Source organism: Sander vitreus, chromosome 15 (assembly GCF_031162955.1).
Source record: "Sander vitreus isolate 19-12246 chromosome 15, sanVit1, whole genome shotgun sequence".
Lineage (NCBI taxonomy): Eukaryota > Metazoa > Chordata > Actinopteri > Perciformes > Percidae > Sander > Sander vitreus.
In genome coordinates, this window is record NC_135869.1 from 11,797,072 (window position 1) to 11,810,738 (window position 13,667).

Below are 13,667 nucleotides of genomic sequence, written 5' to 3' on the forward strand. Positions count from 1 at the left end.
CCGACAACAGGTGGGTTAAGCACCAAAACGAATAGCTAAGATAACAGAAAAGTGAAGGGGGAGATCTGGCAGCTGGGACATGTTCTCATGCTGCTGACAACAGCAATAGAACGTGCTCGCTATCGCAGAGAGGCCCACTGCATTCCCCACCCACACCCGTCTCTCAGCCTCGTTGAGTAGCTAGCTAGCGTTACAACAAACCCCGTCCGCCCGGTAAAATCCAAAAGGTGACATTGGCATGTGAAATATACTGTGATAGTGTGGTAAAACCTGCTAATGTTAGCCACTAATGTTAGCTTGCTGGCTCACTAGCTAACTGGTCAGCTAGCTACCAATACAGATTTAATCAAGAAAAACTTAATTATGTTGGGGAAACTGCAGCTATTTTATTAGCATGACATGAATAAACGTTACTAAACGTAACGTGAATAAACTTAAATGGGTAAACTCGTCCGTGAACAGATGCATTTTAATCAACGATGGTGTTTAGCAATAAAAACTCCCATAATTCCACACAACTTCCCAACGTCATCAAACGTCTGTGTTTACCATCCATTGTTTTGGTTGAAAGACCCCTTAGCAGCAGAAAGTTACATATTGTATGTTTAACATGGGAGCTGAAATAAAAACAAAACGCCACGCAGCTGACACGCTCACACGACGCAGCCAGTGTGTGGCCGGCCTAAGAGTCATAAGTTGGAACTATTTCTTGGTGAACCACAGCCCAAATGACTTCACAGTATCCAGAAGTCTTGTCATCATGGTGAGGTTGCCAGGTTTGGTACCATTGTGCCACAGAGTACAACAGAGCAAGTGTGTACTTAACCTTGTATCTGGCCACCCGCACTATAGCTGGACACTCTGCACAGTACAAAGTACTGAATAACATTTCCACATGTACCTTCTTCTGAAACCACAAATTGTTGCATCTCTGTGAATGTATAGGGTGGATTAAACAAGATACATCACGTACACAAGCTACTGTAGGGAATTTGAAAAACGAGAGGCTTACTTTCCATTTAAGGTGCCCAGTAACCTGAGGGCTTAGCCATGCGTGTTGCAAGTTTGATGTGAGGATGTTCCTGTTTTCCCTTATGAGTGACTTCTTCTTCCCTTGCCTAGGGGGACAGGTTTGACTTACCAGTAGCTCTAGGACTGGACTCAGTGTCACCCCTTGTCATGTGATGACCTCCTTTGAACCCAAAGGTGGTTGTAGCTTTGACTTGCTCTTCGCTTGATATAGACAGTTCAGGTTTCATTTAATGGCAACAAGGGTGGCTGGCATGGGTTCAAGTAGTTGCAGAGTCAAACAAACAATTCACTTCCTTGGGATTATTTATTTATTATTTTCCAATGTGGTACAACAATAGTTACGTATTGTAACTCCAGATTTTATGAGTATAGGCATAGCCCTCTAAGAGCTGTTGCTATTGGGTTTATCCCTCGCTTATTACTGCGGGGTGGGAGATCGCACAGTCCAGCTGCGACAGTGCGTCCCTGTGCCATATGGCAGCTGTCATGATGTCCCCGCCAGTAATTGTACAGGAGTCGGTAACCAGGGTGCGCTTCTGTGTTCTAGTGCCACTAGAATGGCGGCCAGGCTCTCTTCCTGAATGCGAACCAGGAGACGAGGAGCCAGGGGGAAAAACGAGATCAGTCTCGCGCCGTCATAGAGAACCACAGTGCGCACTGTGCCTTCTCTTGTGAAGCGAACAGATCCACTTTCGTCCTCCCAACCTGTTCCATAGCATCTGAACAAGAGTGGGATTTAGTTTCTGCTCGTTGGGAGAGGGACCCCCGCGACATCAGGTCTGCCGCATGGTTTAGTAAATCTGGAGTGTACGCCATTCTGATTAAGAGCAGGTGTTTGTGTGACCCATAGACTGTTAATATTAATGGACAGAGCATGTGTGATGTCACCCATTGGTTTGTGGAGATCTGCTATGAGTCGTCAAGTTTGCCGTTATGGTCTTCCTGGTTGCGGATGTGACAATTTTAGACGAGAGGGAAAAGTGAGGGAGGAGCCACGTTACATTACACACTTTCACTGGCAATCACATCATAGCCACGTCCTAAAACACCCCCTGCTTTAACGCCGATTTTAAAATCAACGAGACCATAATTCAAAAAATGAACATCATTCTGTAGGCCTATTGCAGAAGACTTAAAACTAGCGAGTGAGACCACAAACTCATTATGAAAATGTTTACTGAGGTAATAAATCAGGTGAGAAGTGGGTCACTTTCTCATAGATTTCTACAGAAACCGTCGCCCCCTGCTGGAATTCAGATAGAATGCAGGTTTAAGGCACTTCGGCATTTGCAGCACTTCGCCGAACTGGATGCTTTGTCCATTAATATTAACAGTCCATGGTGTGACTACTGCAGCAGGCTCCTGGCCTAATAGCTAATAGCCAGGCTGTGTGTACCCGCCACTGTCATGTTGTCTGTTAATATAAACTTAGCACAAAAAGTAAGGAAATTTGTGTTTGGTAGATTATTTCTCTGTGGTAACAATGCTTTTTGGCAATAAATCTTATACCGTTGGAAAGCCTTTTTAGTTCCCTTTCAAATGGTGCCCCATTTGTAAGGAACATGCATTTGTGGGTTGCGCCCATGAAAAATTTGCAAAATCTTCTCTGCCAATGCCAAACAGCTTATTCTGCCATTGACTCGTTTGGTGGATTGGGTAATTGAAGTTTGAAGAAACTAGACATATTGGCAATTTAACAATTTATTCATTTTCACAAACAGGAGCCTCAGTTGTGTGTGGAAGAACCATACACAGCCACAACAGCCTGGCACCTCCTCCTCATGCTGGTCACCAGCCTGGTCACACAGTGCTGTGGGATGGCATCCCATTCTTCAACCAGCATTTGTCGCAAGTCAGCCAACATGGTTGTGTTGGTTACTCTGGCACGAACAGCACGCCCAAGCTGATCCCACAAGTGTTCAATGGGGTTGAGGTCAGGACTGCTGGCAGGCCATTCCATCCTTTCCACTCCCACATTCTGGAGGTAGTCTCTGAGAAACCCCACCCTGTGGGGGCGAGCGTTGTCATCTTGGAGGATAGAGTTTGGTCCCAGACTGTGGAGATATGGGATTGCCACTGGTTGCAGAATCTCATCTCTATATCTCTCTGCATTGAGATTTCCTCCAATGATGACAAGCCTTGTTTTTCCAGTGAGGGAGATGCCGCCCCACACCATCACACTGCCTCCACCAAAAGGTGTTACTCTATCGGTGCAGCAATCAGCATAGCGTTCTCCGCGTCTTCTCCACACTTTGACCCAATGATCCAACTGCCGTAGGCAGAATCATCCAATCCAAACACCAAATGAGTCAGTGGCAGAATAAGCTGTTTGGCATTGGCAGAGAAGATTTGGCAAATTGTTCATGGGCACAACCCACATACTCAGCGCTGCTGCTCATCCCACAAATGCATGTTCCTTACAAATGAGGCACCATTTGAAAGGGAACTAAACAGGCTTTCCAATGGTATAAGATTTATTGCCAAAAAGCATTGTTACCATAGAGAAATAATCTACCAAACACAAATGTCCTTACGTTTTGTGCTAAGTTTGGACACTTCTACCTGACAGAGGAAAGTGTTTCAGGTCGATGGAAGTGAACCAATCGCCCGGCGCACACACTGCGACGCATGTACGTTAGTCAACATGTGGAACGGTCGCTCCAGGATGCACAGGTTGAACAAAGAGAGGTGCAGCATCGGTCTCATCCCTCCCGTTTGCTCCTGTTTGAGGAAATAACGCCATTTGTGATTAGCTTCAACATCCATGTGTTCATCATGGGTAACATGCTTTTCCATGTTGCCCACGTGCCCTCCCCGCCACTGTGTGAAGCAATTTGTTCGTTTCTCACAAGCCGTGGTAGGCAGAGTCAAAAGTGAGGCTACTGCACAATATATGCTGGGGATGCATGGCGGGGTCAGCGACCGAAATGTGTATTCGGATCAGAGTACCGAAAACAAGGTCGACTAAGCAGGGGAGACTGAGGACTCTCACCAATCCGCGTAATAAACTGAGTAGGCTATCAACACGCACTTTGAGTGGGTGTTTGCTCCTGTTCATGCTGACACAGTGTGACTGGGCTTTGCCTGCATTATTGCATGTGAGCGTGGTGGTGAGCCTGTCTATGTGTGTGAGTGGAACGTGTGTCTCAGTGGCTGCAAGATGCTCAGAAGGGACAAAAGCGGACTGACTGAGAGGAAACAGCTCTTAAGGAGAAACTGTGTGGGTGTTATGTTTCCAACTCTCAGCTGCAGTGAGACATGCGTTCCCGGCGCCCCGTCACTGTCACTGTCACTGCCACGAAATCCGCTGTTTGCGAGTCGGCTCAGGGGTGGATTGGACTAGGTGGGTGCTGCCCGCAGGGCCTTATGGCCGAGTCGGTTTGATGTTTGGCGGGGGATGCCGCCGCGGGGGAGAGGGGCCGAGGCACTGCTCTCCAGGAGGTGTGTTCGCATCCCCTCCACTACCTGCAATGGGACCTGAGTTGTGACCTGTGCAGGCAGATGTTCTGCTGTGACAAAAAGTAGCGTTCAGAAGCAGGATGGAGGCCAGGCTCTGCTGCAGTGACGGGACCGCTGGGAACTCCGTTTCTGTGTCGCCTCTGGTCTCCCAGCTGTAATATACAGTAACTGCAGACGTAAGAGAGGCCCGTGCAGGGCACAACAGGGGCGCGAAAGAAATCTTCACGACTGTGCATCCGCGAGGGATAAACCCAATAGCAACAGCTCTTAGAGGGCGAAGCCAATATGAAATAGAACTCAGTATTTTAACTCCACTGCTCTCTTGGCATCTCCATGCTGTGTTTCATCAGTGGCTAATAACAAGGAATGCACCGATCTAATATCCAGATCAGTATTTGACGCTGATGTTGATGTAAAGTGGATTGGGTATTGGCTATGATGTGTCCAATCCACATTAAATACAGTTTCTTTATGAATGTCATTGTTAGTGCCACAGCAATCCTGGGCCTCATGTTACCTTACATAAAAATGACCCCAATGAACTCTACACTGTGTCTTTTACAGATTTGAAATAGGGCACTGGTACTTGTGTCTGGCAGGTGTGCTGAGTTGATTGGTTGAATTTGGAGTGTATCCCTATTAATAACAAGTCAGACCTGTCTCCCTGTGTGACTGTAGTGCTGACCCTCCAGTCATTTCCATAACACTGAAAGACATCATAGCAATAAGTTGTTGTCAGAGGCGTGAGAACTAGGGGTGCTGCAGGTCCTGCAGCACCCCCTGTTGGCAAACTGCGATGACAATAAAATGATAGCTTATAAATATTTCTGGTTGTTGTTTCTGTTCCACGACATTTTGTATGTCATGTTTGGGGTGTGGGATGAAGAGAGTGATAATTTTAGTAATTATTGTAGCAGCTCTACATCCACAAACAAGAGGGCTTTTCACCGAGGTGGAACAGCTGATCCACTTGTGCCTCTGTTTACCAGTCTACGGCTGGCTCCGAAAGGTCTTTCTCAGCTCTTCGCCGCCTGAAAACCTGGCTCCGTAGCACTATCACTCAGAGTAGACTTTCACACATAGCACTGCTTCACGTCCACAAAGACATTTTGGATGATCTGGATATTCAGGGTCTCATGGCAGAGTTTATCAGCCAAACTCCAGAGCGCAAATCTACGTTTGGTGTACCGAAATCATGTAAGGTAGAGACACGGTGTCTTACATCTCTGTGTCTTTTTCCTGCCACCGTGCAGGCCCAGATTGTAGCCTATATTTAGCCTAGTATGATTGTGATTTATGTATGCCTATTATAAAGAAACAAATAGTCTGTAACTTTTTAGAATTTGTCACAGACTGTCAGAAAAGAAGTCTGTTACTTTGTGGCACTTAGGCCTTTTTTTGGCCGTTATGCGGTTTATGAACACTTTATCTACTTGTGGTTGTTTTAAAATAAACATACATTGTCATCTAGACAACCGAGTTCGGATACAGGACTTTAGTTCACTTCTTTACTCAAGAGCGTTGTTTGTCTTTTGATTTCCCATTAGTTTTACTATTCCCCTCCTCTCATTTTTATCTCTCTTGCTCTCTTTGTACTTTTTCATGCCTATCTTTCACCCTCCCTTTTCCCTCCTCTCCGAGAGCATAAATATCCCGCTAGCAGCAGTGGCTGCAATCCTTTGTGTCCTATTGCAGCCCTGCCTCACTTATGTGCTGTCCTGTAAAATAAAATATTATTGACTGGCATGGTTAATGTACATTAGGGTGCAGAGATAAATACGTTCCACAAAACTCCCAACACATCACATAAATGCCGGAATTTGTTTAATGTGACATGAAATATGTTGTGTGGCGTGCATAAAGCCGTAACGATGAGTGAGGAAGTTGGATGTGTGTCTCTGTGTGTGCTTAAACCTCTACTTTCCTGTACTCCATGCCAACCCTGTCGCTAACGCAGCAGCCCTCTGCATTATTTATCCCCACAGCAGTACAACCACTTCTCGGCAGCAGAGAAAGTGCACACCTTGCAACTCAAAGACCTTTTTCATAAACTTTACTCCTCTCTTCTTCTCTTAGTAAGCCTAAGCCATGAGCATAAAAGGCCTATCTCCTCCCTTTCTCTGCTAATCCTCAGGCTCCCTTTCTGCTTTTTTTTTTTTTTTATTTATCATAAAACGCCTGATAAATTCTCCCATAATGGATATTGATTCCTCAAACAATAACAACAGATCACAATAGACAGCTCACGCGAAAGCGGTGTTACTTTAAAACTTGGAGGCACTTCATGAGAACTGATGAAACTCCTTGGCTGACTCTTTAACGGTTTAACATTTCAATTTACTTTTCAGTGCTTTTCACTTTATGTCCCGCCTGCCAGCAAAGCAAATGGGATGAGGTATTATCTTATTACCTGCTTATTTTGAAGTGGAAAAATACAAGAGGGGTGTCATCAAGCAGAAAATGAATTTGGATGTCAGTGCCTCTTCCTATAGCTTTGTGGAAAGGAATGTCTGTATTTTATAATAGTGCATGAACAACACAACTGACAGAAATTAATAGCAAAGTCAGCATGCAGTACCTCCTCAGGAAGCTACATCTAATCTCAAACAGGCGGTAATATTACAAATGCAAAGTACTCATCATCTGGTCCATCCCTTTATCGATTTTTTACAGAAATTGGCATGCCAGCATCACCGAATCAGCTCAAATAATGGAACCGATGTTTGAACAGCGGCCAACACATGGCAGAGCTCTTTTTTTTGTGGTGGATGAGACTTTGCTGTGTCAGTAACATTAAATGTAGGATTTATAAATATGGTGGTCCACTTCAGGGTACTTTGATGGCTTGGACAGTACATGGAAAGAAGGAGATAAAGAAGGGGCCAGTGGGAGTGGGAGCATAAAATAAAAAAAAGCATAGCATCCCATCTCTGGAGCAATACGTTGCCAGTTTTTTTGGCATCACGTCAGCAAGCCATTTGCAAAGCAGTGATAAGAAATAGGATTGTATGCAAGAAAGCAAGATGAATTTGGAATAGTAGGGATCTGTGAGAGAGAGTCCAACGGGAAGAGCTTAGTAGCTACTTCAGACAAGGTCAGTTATATAGAGATACAGCAATTTGAACTATTGCACTTCATGAGTACAGTGTTTGCAAACATATATTTCCTATTTTTTTTGCATTATCCAGGAGCATGTTTGTGGGTGCTTGGTGCAAACAACTGACCTTTCAACATGACAGGAATATACGCTAATAGCCATGTCAATTCTGACTTCTATTCTGTGGGAGGCACTACATGGTAAACAGGCGAGGTCATGGCATGTTTTCAGCTCTGCACTTCCAGACATTCACACTTGCAGCTGTGAATACTAATGAGACGTGTTATGTTGGTCGAAAGGCATTTTAATTGGCAGCAGAGCTGCGCGTGGCCTTGCTTGCTGCTCGGCTCTCAGACCTCTGGCTTGGATAGGTGGGAAACTAATGTGATATTGGCAGCAACTGAGTTTGACTTCTGTGATATTTTATACAGAAACCTGACTTAATTAAAAGTCAGACAGGAGCAGCATAAAGTGGTCCTAACTGGATTTAATTGTTTTGTTATTTGATACAAGGCATGACACTTTCTTTTTTTCTTTTGGCCATTTGGTGGCAGCAAAACAAACTGTAAGACCTGCATTTATAAATGACCACATCATAGGTTTGTGCCAATGTGTAAGCAGTTGCCTACTGGCACATCCAGCAGACATGCTGCAACATTAGCATTCATGGAGTCGTATTTCTTGCCACCTGATGAATGCAAATCCAATTTTCATTCTCCTTTTAATTTGGTTTCAGTCTTCATCATTTCATCATCTTCTGAGGGAAATATCTGGTTCTAATCTGCCAAATGCTCCACTATGTTCACTAGCTAGTCGCTAACTTTGTCTGTCATATGGGCAGGAAACATACAGAAGGTTTTTAGAGCTTTTTCACTGAAAACAGCTGCCAAAACAGTAAAGTTACGAGCTGTAAAACCAAAATAACGACCTGAAAGATGCTAAAACGCTCCCCAGCGTAGAGAAGCTGCAGAGTTGGGTGATAATTCTTTGTGGGTTTTCCACTACAAGAGAGACCATTGACATTACACATAGTAATTGCAGCAATTGTTTACACAAGTAAACCGCATTTGTTTAAAGTCTTGGCCAGGTTTATAAATTGGGTGAAAACCTTTTATCATGAGCCCTGGGCCAAAATGACCACTAATGGACAGATATTTACAGAATTTATCGACAAAGTTGACCTTTGTCTTCAGGATTTTTTGTCTTGGCTATTGAGCCCCTAGCCAAAGCAATTAGACAATATCCTGATATAAAGGGTTTCAAAGTAGATCTGACATCATAATCATAAAATCACTAAATCATAAAATCAATCTCCTAGCGGATATCATTTAGTAATTAATAGACCCTGGTAACTCCATTACTAAATGCTTATGTTGTTATTTCAATATATAAGGTGAGTTGGGTAAATTATTCCCTGTAACTAGTTTTGATTACACTGAGTATCAACACGCAACCTCATTGAAATGCCTTCCAAATGCTATAAAATATCTTGGAATAACTTTAATAATGACCTTCAAAATGTGTAAAAAACGTAATGATCTCCCATGCGCAGTACAATTGAAAATAATGTATGTACTGTACGTGGATGAGCTTGTAAACATGTTAGACAATTTATATGGAATTGTTAAGTGCCCAGGGTATTTATGGAAAAAGTTAGATGGGATTATAGATTAGGCCTTCGAATAGCCAGTTTAAAAAAAAATAATGATTTTCTGTCCGGGTTGCTCAGTGGGTAGGGCAGGTGCACATATACTGAGAGGTTTATGCCTCGACGCAAGGGTTCAGGGTTCAAATCCGACCTGTGACGATTTCCTGCGTGTCTTCCCCATCTCTCTCCCCTTTCTCACCTAGCTGTCCTATCAAATAAGGGCGGAAAAGTAAAAATATTCTTTAAAAAAAATTAAATAATAATAATTTTAAAGCTTAAATACGATTTGTTTTGTCCTTTTTTGAGGGCGACGGTGCCACCTCCTTGGCATTTGAGACTCAGGGCCCTATCTTGCACCCAGTGCAAGTGACTTTGTACACCGACGCATTAGTATCATTCCTATTTTGCACCAACGCACAGCGGACTTTTCCCTCCACAGACTCACGTCGGTAAATTAGGGAATGAACTTGCGCTCCCGGGAGCGGTTCAGCAAAAAGAGGAGGCGTGTTCCGGTGCAAACGTTCCCCAGTGCTATTTTGCAGTTTCAGAAAACAGTTCTGCCACAGACCAGGAAAAACCTAGTCTAAAGTCAGTGGTGCGTTATTCAGATGCTATTTTAAGGGTGCATGCTTGGCCTTAATGTAGAGTATGCACACCGCGCACACACTTTGCTTCTCTCATCTCACGGATGAGAAAATATGACTTTGTTTTACACAACATTTCCATGAATCATGGATGTGTTGATGACATAAATGAGGAAATATTAGAGGACTTAAGGAGATGTGATGTTGAACTGCATGTCCCGATGCCACTTAACCCAAATGCCCCAGCAGCAGCAGCACGGGAGAGGAGAGACAGAAGAGCTGCATCGTCTATAGTGACGTAATCTCGGTCTAATATTAGACTACATTGCAAAAATATCACCATGCATTCATAACCTCGTGATTCAGTGAGAGTGAGCCCAAAACATCGGAAAGTATGTTTTTGTGACATTACTTTATTTACATTTTGTCAAAAAGAAAAATCAATAGCAAACGTCGCCTCCGCCATTATAATAGCAATCCGCCATGGAACAAGCGCGCCTGCTTTTAAAGGGAATGTGAGATAACGCTCTGATTGGTTTATTGCACGTTACGCCCAAACCACACCCATGAGTAATGTAGCTACTTCAGACCAACCCATTTTAGATTTGCGTCGGGCGCAAGAGTCATTTATCCCGCCGGTATAATAGCAACAGCGCCCGAGATCCGCCCACAAAGCTACTTGTGTTTGGCGTTTGAAAATAGGGCGCTTAGACTCAAAAGTCTTGCACTGAAAATGGGTCACCAAAAACACCTAAATGAACTCTAGAGAGTTGGCATCATAGAGGGTTCCAGCATTACATTTTTCTCAATTGGGTTTAAATTGGAGGGGTTAGGAAATGGGGTTTCTTTGCTCTTTTGTGTTCTGTAATTTGTTAACTATTTTTAAAAAGGTAGCAGAGGTTAAACATTATATTAGAGGAAGTTATATGGACACCAAATTGAAATCTGTATTGGCTCACTGGCGCAGGTTATTATGGCCTGTTACAGGCATTGTTTTACTCTATTGACATATATGATTACTGGGACAAACTGACTAACACAGACAGTGACATCAGTGATATATATTCACCTTTTCACCACTGCAATCTACTTGTAAAATGAGAATTGATACTGTAAGTCTTTTCACCGTTATACATTTTTCAGGCAGAGTAGAGTTTCCTGAGCTATTATGCATTTCTGGACAGGTCTGAGAACTCATTACCTTCTCCCATCTGACAGCTCTACCTGGGGCGACATATAAGGAGGGAAGTGAAAAGAGAAGGGGGGCAGAGACAGGGTCAGGCGGGTGAGGATTTGCAAAATAACAGAACCCCACTGTCAAGGTTGTGTTAGTGTCTTTGTCATCTGGTGGCTAAGGAGGAGTCGTTGTGTCTGGCTGAGGTCTAATGGGATGTTGACCTGGCCCTGGTCCTGTCTGTCAAACATCATCAGTCTTGAGAAAAGGAGTGAAAGAGGAGAGAACAGCGTCCCCCCGAAAGCAATTTTTCCCTATATAAGAAAGGCAGGGGTGAGAGAGATGACAGTAGACACTTGGGAACCAATGGCTTAGAAAAGAAAAAAAGTGTAGGAATATTAAGTCCAATCTGTGCTTTTGTCACACACAAAAAGAATAGCAAATGACTGTTGGGTAATTACGTTTAATGCTACAGTTTTAAAGCAGTTAGCCAGCAAGGGTTAAATGGAACACTTCGATATATCGAGCTGCTTTCAGAAAGCTGCATAAATGAAGTTCATCTGAGACATCATTAGAAAATGTTTTCATTCAGGAGCCTATGTGAAGATGAAAAAAAACAGCCACATATTGTACCTGCAAACGAGGAGTGATGGTGTCATGAATATTTATCCGCTGTCCCCCTCATTACACTCTGGCAGCTCCCAGTGCGCCATTTATTTTGTGCAGTTACATATCTGTCGGGAGCGCCTCTGTTTTGCAGAGGTGAATGAACTTGTAATATGGTACTTCATATTCTTCCGATCAGCACCTCCTCTGTGGCAGTATGGCATTAGATAGTCAATCAATCATGTCAGTATACCACCCATCTTAAAATACTCCTGCACTGAAGAAAACAACTATTGGCAGTGCACTTTCCCTTCCATTGTCTTGTCTTTTGCAGCAATATATAACATCCATGGTAAATAATTTTTTTCTGTTTCAGTCCCTCAGAATTGAAGAAATGTTTTTTTTTCTTGGCTCCAATTTTTTAGCCAATTCTGAACAATCAAGGGAGAACATTTTGTGCAGGAGAAGCAGAGATTAACAATAACCTCCACTATCAGTAGCCTTCCATACTCAATATTTCTCTCTCCGTCTACATAAAAGACAAACAGCTGGTTTGAACAAGTCTACCCCTGTCCTAAAATCATGTGGGATGGAAGGGGAAATATTCCCATGTTTACACCAGGTGAGCGTTCGTTGGTTACCAGGGTTGGGGAGTAAGGAAATACAAGTAACTTATGTATTTATGTATTTAAAATACAAAATATGAGTAACTGTATTCCGTTACAGTTATAGTTTAAATTTGTGGTATTCTGAATACACTCACTGTATTTAAAAATAAATTACTTAAAGGGTTTAATTTATTACTGCAGCCAAGGAGGTTATGTTTTTGGTTCAGTTTGTTTGTTTGGCACACTATTCACACAACAATGAAAGAGAAGACGCACAGCCAGGACACTGTCAGGAATGTGGTTGTGGCATGGAAATATAAGACCCAGACAAATGAGCTCAGGCAACTTTTTAGTATTCGTCGAATATGTAATATAATGAATTGCATTTAATTATTCTTTAATAAAGGACCATGGCTGACATGACAACCATTGTAAAACACATATGTGAACACTATGAGACAGTGATCATACTGTACAGTCAGGACATACAGTATGTCATAGACTGGAGTCTGTAAGTCATATGAGTACACCGCATTGATGTTTAAATTTAAATTTTGCTGACAGGTCCTGAGGGCATCTGTGCTCTTGGTCTATTACATTCTTCCCATAAGTCACTTCCTCTCAATCAGACATTGCTGTGATTGAAGTGGATGGTTGTCATGGTGATCACTATTCATGAGTGGAGACCTCACAACTAAAGTCATATATATATATATATATATACATGTTTGCTAATACTTCTCAGATAAGCTGCAGGCTGTAATTCACTCAACGCGATTACATGTGAAATTTTTTTGAATTGCTGCTTGCTTCTGTGGGCTACAGTTGCTTGGCTTTACTCATAAGAGCTGGGCGCAATTTAAAAAACTGAAGGCTCCTTCAAAAAGAAAGGTAGATACCGTAATGTGAGAATGAAAGACTGCATGGCCAGAGCTGTCCTTCACAGATACACACTTCACAATAACACATGTAGCCTTGTGATCACACATAAGTTACTTCAACCCTTTGAATGAGTGTAACTTACTCTTGTTAGTGATATAAGCACTCACTGTCCACTGTGGGTGAATGTCCATAAATCTGCTTAGAAATTGTCTTAAAAAAAGGGGGGTTCGTTGTAACGGTAGATTTTGCCGTAGATTTTCTTAGTCATGAAATTTGGACATTTTACATTAATATTTGTACATCCATGGTTACACTGCTTGACAACATGACACTTTTAGTTTACCCAAAGCCCAATCACCCAAAGCATGATGGATGCTGTTGCAGCAAAAAACTCAAATCATATCGATCCCAAAAGGAAATAAGAAAAACAAAAACAAGAAGGGGGACAAAATCTATTCAAATGTGCTTTTTTTGTGGTCTTTTTTAAAATTTGTTTTAGTAAACTTGTTGACATCACTAAGGCCTTGCAACCTTGTAACACTTACACTCTCATCTATCTATCTATTTATATACAGAC

The 13,667-nt window shown here is 42.7% G+C and overlaps 1 protein-coding gene across 2 annotated transcripts in view; it reads left to right on the top strand.

The window, feature by feature from the left end:
• Positions 1-13,667, top strand: part of asic2 (acid-sensing (proton-gated) ion channel 2) — a 410,215-nt gene that overhangs the window by 354,633 nt on the left and 41,915 nt on the right. The gene's annotated exons all lie outside the window — the stretch shown is intronic.